This window comes from Xenopus tropicalis, chromosome 4 (assembly GCF_000004195.4).
Source record: "Xenopus tropicalis strain Nigerian chromosome 4, UCB_Xtro_10.0, whole genome shotgun sequence".
NCBI classification, from domain to species: Eukaryota; Metazoa; Chordata; class Amphibia; order Anura; family Pipidae; genus Xenopus; species Xenopus tropicalis.
In genome coordinates this window covers 35,513,425-35,520,983 of record NC_030680.2, presented here as the reverse complement: position 1 = coordinate 35,520,983, position 7,559 = coordinate 35,513,425, and positions in this window count along the sequence as shown.

Below are 7,559 nucleotides of genomic sequence, written 5' to 3'. Positions count from 1 at the left end.
CTCTGTCAAAAGATTAGTTGTGTCTGTTTTACTCTGCCACAGACACGCAGCTTTCAGCTTCCTGCTCTTTCCTGCTCCCCCCTCCCTCAAGAATGCTAAGAACTCACTCCCCCACTTAGGAATGTGGATCTGAGCCAATCAGCAGGAAGCTGACTCATAGCCTTACTAACTGAGCATATTCACTTGGTCTGGGTGTCTGTGCAGGAGTGAGGCATTATGGGAACTTTCTTTACACAGCTCAGCGTTTTTTCTTCCTGTTTGGCTTCAGATCTTCTGAACAGGTGAAATATGGGGAGACTTAAGGGCACTACTGAGAGAACTGAAGGTATGCATGCAGATTGAGATTAACTCTTTATTAGCCTTTCCTTCTCCTTTAAACCTACCTGTATATGTTCAGCTTTACTCTTTAGTTTTTCTGCTCTTTATTGTTTCCTCTTCAGGTGCAGAATGGGAGACTTAGCATATTCATTTGGATTAGCAGCCTATTATCATTGTATAAACCCCATTTTCTGTCTAACCCTAAAATAACAATAATTGTAAAATACCTCATTAGCATTATATATAGACAACTAAAAAGAAAAAAGTTTGTACATAGAAATGTGACATGTTTTTACCTCATATTTGCATTATTTTGCATAATGAATGAGGCAATATTAACATTTTGAGTAAATATCTTATACATCTTCTTTTTTTAATAATAAGTAATGTCATGTAGTTCATAAGTTGTATAAAGTTAAGTGCTTTTTAAAGATGTTGGAATGTTGCATCTTTGGGAAATAGTGGGAGAACACCAGGAAGCTAGAAATAAAGATGGTGAACAGCCTGTCTGCATTACTGTAATATAACACTTCCCTGGCAAATTTTAGTTTTAGCACCAGGGCACAGGGCCTTTCTAATTGTATAACTGTCACTTCCCCCACACTTATCTGTTCCCCAATAGTATGTACAGGATAACAGAGCTGTTAGCTGCGTCATTTCTTTTCCCATGAACCCTGGAAGCCAAACAGGGCATGACATCACTGAGTGGGGCAGTGACTTCACTGGGGCAGGCTGCTGACATCAAGGGGGTGGGGCAATGACATGGTGATCGGCAATCTTCAGGAATTCCAAATTGGAATAACCAGGCAGGCAGTTTTGACCTGGACAGCCCTTCCGAAGACCAAGCTGTCTGGGTCAAAACCAGACAGGTGGCAACTCTTAACTACTGCATATCATCCCACTTGAGATCTAGGGTGAGAATGGAAGTTACCCGGCCAGCTATGGCATGGGAAATTCAACAAACCCCAATATGTTGAGCTTCAGTACCAGCTCAAGGCAACCACAGCCCTTTAGCAGTAAACATCTGTGAATCCTAAGATGCCCCGGTAGCTCCTCATCTTCTGTTCTGCTGATTTGCTGCACATGCTCTGTGCTGCTGTCACTTACCTGAGCTGACCGGCTATAAACTGTATGTATGGAATATAAATGTGACAATACAAGGATGATAAGTAATTCATTAAGATTCTAATTATAAGGTAGCTCTGAAACCAGTGCAATTAGCATCAGAATGTAATAATCAGCCCTGTAGCATCAGCTTCTATGCAGACATAATTTCTGCTTGATGATTTGCAACAACCCCTAAGCTTAGCTTCGCAACAGCTGCCTAAAGCACACTGAGCATGTGCAGTGTCACTCACGCTCCTAACAAAATTCAAAATGGTGACACCCCCCTTCCCCGTGCACAATTTTGAAGACCTGAATCATTACTGTTATAGAGAAAATTTAGGTTGGTGCAGTATGTTCAGTATATAAAATATGCAATTTTTAGCTATATTCGATTTAAGGTTTATTTCTCCTCTAACTCATCTTTCTCCCACTCAGCCTGTCCTAATTGTGTCACCTTGCAAAATGCCTCTGTGTTCCATCGCCTACTCTACTCTACTCTGTTCTATTCTGGTAAAACAAAAAGATATAAGTGACACACCAGTTATTTCATACCTGTACAGTTTAAAGCTTACTGTTAAAGCCATGTGTGTTTGGTACTGCCTATGGTATATTCATCTTTTATCTGTTGTCTTCACAGAGTCTCAATCAGTCTAAGGCTAAAGTCCGACACAGCAATTTAGTTACCTGTGGTAGCAGGGATCTATTGCGGGCGACTAAATCGCTCTGTATGCTGCACGCGACTAAACCACTCTGAAATGCCTTTCCACCGGCAACAATAGGAATCGCTGGTGGAAAGACCTACACATGCTTCGGCTTTCCAGTTGTCTGCAGGAGGACATTTTGCAGAACTCTGGAAAGCCGAAGTGACGCCTATTTTAACCTCAAGAATCTCACATAGCAGCCCCATAGTTTCCATTCATTCATTCCCCATTTTACTCCCATAGTTACTCCTTTTTCAGTACCAATAAATTAACAATATGTGGTCCACCCTTCATATTTTTTATTTATCTAGAATTTTACAGAAACCCTTAGCAACTGTTAATATACCATTGTAACATTCTGTTCCATTTCAGATTACCAAATAAATAATAATAAATGTAAATCCTTCTCTTAATGGAATGCCATATGCTGTACCTTAACTCAAATTAAACCACAATAAGATGAAGAGGTACATTTATGAAAGGGAAATACATTCTTTACAGACTTCTATAAAGCAGGTTCCGGTATATTCCTTGTACATTGTTGTGTAAGTCTTTTGATAAACTGCATTGAGTGGCCACAGATGCAATTGCGATTTTCTTGGCTGGTTCCTGCATCAGCTCAATGTTATCAAGATAAAACTTGAAGAACAAATGTGCCCCTCTCCTTTCCCCAAGACCAGCATCTTGTGATTATATGCAAAGGTGGCACTTGAATGCACTCTGAACTGTATTATATGACACTGTGAAGTTATTAAAAAACTGTCTATCCTTAGTTCACGTTCTACTTACTCCCCCAAGACTTCAGACTACATTTTATCTACCCTCAGCCTTAAAGTTGAATTTTCAGCCTCATTATTATTTTCCAGCTAACCACAGTCTGATTCTCCCCTCCTTATATATTTTACTCATATTTCCTTTTTTCCCCTGTCTGCTCATCTTGTTCTCTATGTACTTCTCTCATCATGTCCTCAAATGGCATCTCTGTGTGTCCTCAGTTTCCCTTACATTGATCAGTCTGCATTTTCCTGCAACACCAGCAATAAACACTTCAGGAGGCTGGTTAGAAATGATACACAACTGTGGCACTGCAATACAAATCTAACACACATACGCACATGTCCAACCATTTGTGTAACCTGGGGCCCTGGGGAAGCCACCTTCCTCTTTTTTTTTTTTTTTTTTTTTTTAGTATAAGGGGCCAAAACATTAAATAGCACCGGGACTAGTCCAACAATATACAGATGCATTGATGTTAACAAGATATTATTGAACCTCCATAGCCAGATTGTTTTAGTGTTCCTTGGGGGGAGGGGGTTAAAATTCATTGTCTGACCCAAGCATATATACAAATTGTATGTGGGCCATCTATCACCCCCACTAGGCCTCTGTGTTTTTGTTGTCTCTTTTCTTACACACCTTTGTATACAGTATTTTCTTATTTAAACACTGCCCTACCTTCCTTTGTAAATACATATGCTTATGTAAATGTGTTGTTCAGGGCTATGCTTAAAGCCCTTAGGTCCTGAGTTATGAATATGACATATGATAAACATATGTTTTGAGTATTGCTTTACATGAGAAATAACTATGGATTTTAATATTTCTTGCAATAAATGAAATGGAAATCACAAGTTCTTATAATGAAAAAAATATATGACATATATATATTATATATAATTTGTTGTTGTTTTAAAGGAGACATATTGTGTGAAACGTTAACACCCTAAAGTAGATATAAATCAGTTTGCCAGTAGGTATAACATTAGACAGATGTCACAACAATAAAATACAATACAAAGTGTATAAACCCAAATGCCCGGTCCCAATCTGGCCAGAATGTAAAGCAGGGAAATGGGTCACCATGATCTTCTTTGATGAAGTGGCATTTCTTCTGCAGTAGACAATATTAATGTAGTGTTATGGAGTTAATTCTATACCATCCTTAGGGGTCCAAGGGTGTGTCCCAGATTATCCTTTATTAAAGATAATAACTATAATAAAGGTCAGTATTAAAAAAGACATTTATGAATCAGGGCTGCAAGCACCCTGTCTGATGTGAGCAAGAGTGTGGGTGGGCCTGGTAAGAGTTAGCAGAGGTGTGGTGGGCAGATCACCCAAGGTCCATGGGATTTTTTGGTTTTGGATTATACTAGGTAAGAAGGGGGTTTGTAAATTTTTATTTTGCTGGGGGGATCATGGGGCCCAGAAATTGATGCCCCTCACAGCAGACATTTCAGCGCAGGCATACTCACTGTATTTCCAAGACTGTAACTCCCACAATGCCTCTCACCAGGGCCACCATGGGGGAAGATGGGTACAGAGAAGACCCGGACTGGCAATCTGTGGATTCAGGCAAATGCCAGAGGGACTGCTGAAAGATGCCATAGACAGTCACTATTTATTGGGCTGATAGGGGGATGTTTGGGCCTCTGTGTACTTGAAATGCCACAGCCTATTTTGAAATCCAGCCCTGACCCAGTACAGGGGCTACTGCAACCAAGGGCAAACAGTGGCACATAAATGGAAAAGGGCAGTCTGCAGGCAGGGCTTGTGAAGGAGTGGGCGGGGATTGTAAGGGTCGTGGGTAGGTTTCAGCATAATTGGGGGAGTGACATGGCAGATCAAGGGCTTGGGCATGCATGTAAGGGACATTTGTTTTCTATTGGGAGCCCCACTTTTCATATTGACAGGTCCCACATCCCAAGAGGAAATATGGGGTCTCGTGATTATTAATAGTGGCCCTTTCTCCCACCAGTGGGCACATCTGTGCTAAAATCTCCATGGCCCAAGACAAGCATGGGATAGGTAGGTCACATAAAATCAATTATAAAGAACACAGAACACACTGAGCTTTTTGATGGTGCAGGGCGCAGCATATTTATTTGAAATCATAACAATATGTAAATACATAAATATTAACCAGTGTACCAGCCAGGCTATGTTACAACACATAAATGTAACATTTCCCATTTCCCAAAGCATATACCTCCATTTACAAGCTGCAAAATTTTTTTTTAGTTATATACAATATTGCACAATACAATATTAAAAAACAAAAAAAGAGTATGGGTGGGTTGGTTAACGCTCCTGTCTGGCAGGCTGAAGTGGCTCCTGCTCTCCTGCTGATGAACAGACTGTGGGCCCCTGGCAAACCCCTATTTGTATGCCAAGCTCAACAGCCACTAACCTCCTGGGCCAATTAACCACAATAACTCAAAACTACCAGATTGGCTAAACCAAAAATCTTCCCCTCATCCCATGCTCTCCAAGTGCAATTCTTTACCCCTTTTTCGCTTCTTGGGATAGGTAGGTCCCATAACTAAACCAATAATAAAGAACACACTGAGCTATAGTGGTGCAACACCACAGCAAATTTAAACTCATAACAATGTGTAAATCCAGCTAGCCTATGTTGTATTACATCATAAGGCTGCCATTAACTTTCCAGAACCTCTCCCGACTTCCGCACTAACATAGCCATAGTCATTTTCCAAAAATATACCTCTATGCCAAGTCCACACAAGACATCTCACTGGGGCTTGGACCATCCCACCCATGTAAGGCCCATGCAGTTGCATTCTGCAGCTTAATGTTAAAGATATCCAAGCCTATTTCAGTCAAATGGACTCCATCTGGTCTATCTAGTCTGGTTGCTAAATCTAAAAGCCCCAAAGAACAATACCCACACACCTACTAGCATTGCACCAGGAGTGGCATTAAGCAAAGAAGACAATACATTTTTATGGTAATCAAAAGTTACATTACCCAACTCTTCAATGAAATCCTGGCCACCCTTGTACTTGGCTTAACCCTCTGCAAGCCTCTGTTGAGAAAGCACAGAAGGGGAGGGGTACTGCTGCAGGTTTTTCTCTAATGAGACCCACTTGCAGCAGCGTCTCACATGCTGTTAGCTGGCTGAATAGGAGCTCCCTGCTACAGGAAGCAGTGGGCAATGATGAAGGCCAAACTCTGCTAGAGGAAGCAACATGACTGGGCAGGGGTCTGTTTATGAGCTTCCCAGTAGACTTGTTTTTTTTCTACTTTGCTGTTGCTTTAAGAACTCCTGCTCTTTTCTTCTTCCTTGTGGCTGTTCTTATCACAGGAGTGCGTCTCATCCTGCATTGCCTAGCAACTGGACTCGCTGCCTCCTAAGAAGGAGGGGAGCCAGCTTCTTCACACAGCACACTCTGCTCTCCCGTCTTCTGACACAGTGCTACAATCCTAGCATGATTCTCATGGCCTGCTTTTTCCAACCATAGCAGGACGTGCTGTAGGAAGATGATGTCTCGCTCTGCCATAGCTGCTCGTCCAACGCTGGGCTAAAACAAAAAGCTAACCCTCCATCCCATGTGCCCCAAGGGTGCAAATTTTTTTTTTTGCTTTGTTCCTCGTCTATGGTTCACAATCAAGGGCCAATAACACAGAAAGGAAAATTAAAAATTTCAACCTGACAAAGCAGTTATTTCTATGCAGTACATGTATTAAACATGCTTTTTATTAAGGATAACAACTGCTTCTATATTTCAATGTGTGGGACAACGCTATGCCAGGCCTCTGGGATTCATGTGAGAATGAAAAAGACTTGCCTTCATTTTCAGCAGCATAGAGACTACTGACCCTGTACCCGACCATTGAACCTAAGGAATAATTGCGCATTCCCTCACAGCCACGCTTTGTTTGAAATGAGTATGTGTATTTATAGCATCTGTTTCCATGCAACGTAGCGCTCTCTGGCGATTTGCTATTGTTTTGCCAGGTTTACTAGTCTAGACACTGGATTTTAATATTTGATATAGGGGAGAGTCATAAGGAAACTGTCCCCTGAAAGGGAATGTCACTAGCATTTCCAAATATATTTGCATCCAGACATGATTCACGTAAGTTAATTTCTAATTTGATACTAAAATAAAGCTAAGGGTTCTTCTGTTCTCTCAAAAATAGAATAGAATTGATTAGCTGAACCTATATCTTCTTTCAATGGTTTATTCCACTCACTTTTGTCCTAACTTGCCTCCCCCCTACCCATGCCATGTGATTGGGGGAAGTGATACTAAAGCTACATTAACCAATGCACACAAAGAGGTTCTTGTTGCTCTGTGCACTGATTGGAGAGGGGGTGGCGTGACGTACACGGATGCAGAAGAGGGGTAGAGTCGGTGTGAAGCTGCGGCGTGCAGACAGATCAGGGGAGAGGTGAGGGAAGGAGAGGTATCTCAGGGAAGGGGGATGAGGAGACCTGGGGAAGGACAGGGTATGGGAGCCCGGGGAAGGGAAAGAAAAAGGAATAAGGGTGGAGCAAGGGTGACTTGGGATGTCATCAGGGGTCCCCAGGAGTTGATAATGGGTCGAAGGGTTGAGCGGGATTCCTCAGGTTCTCTTGAAGGCATCGGACAAGAAATAGTATCTCAGGAACATGCCAGGTGTAATAGAGAG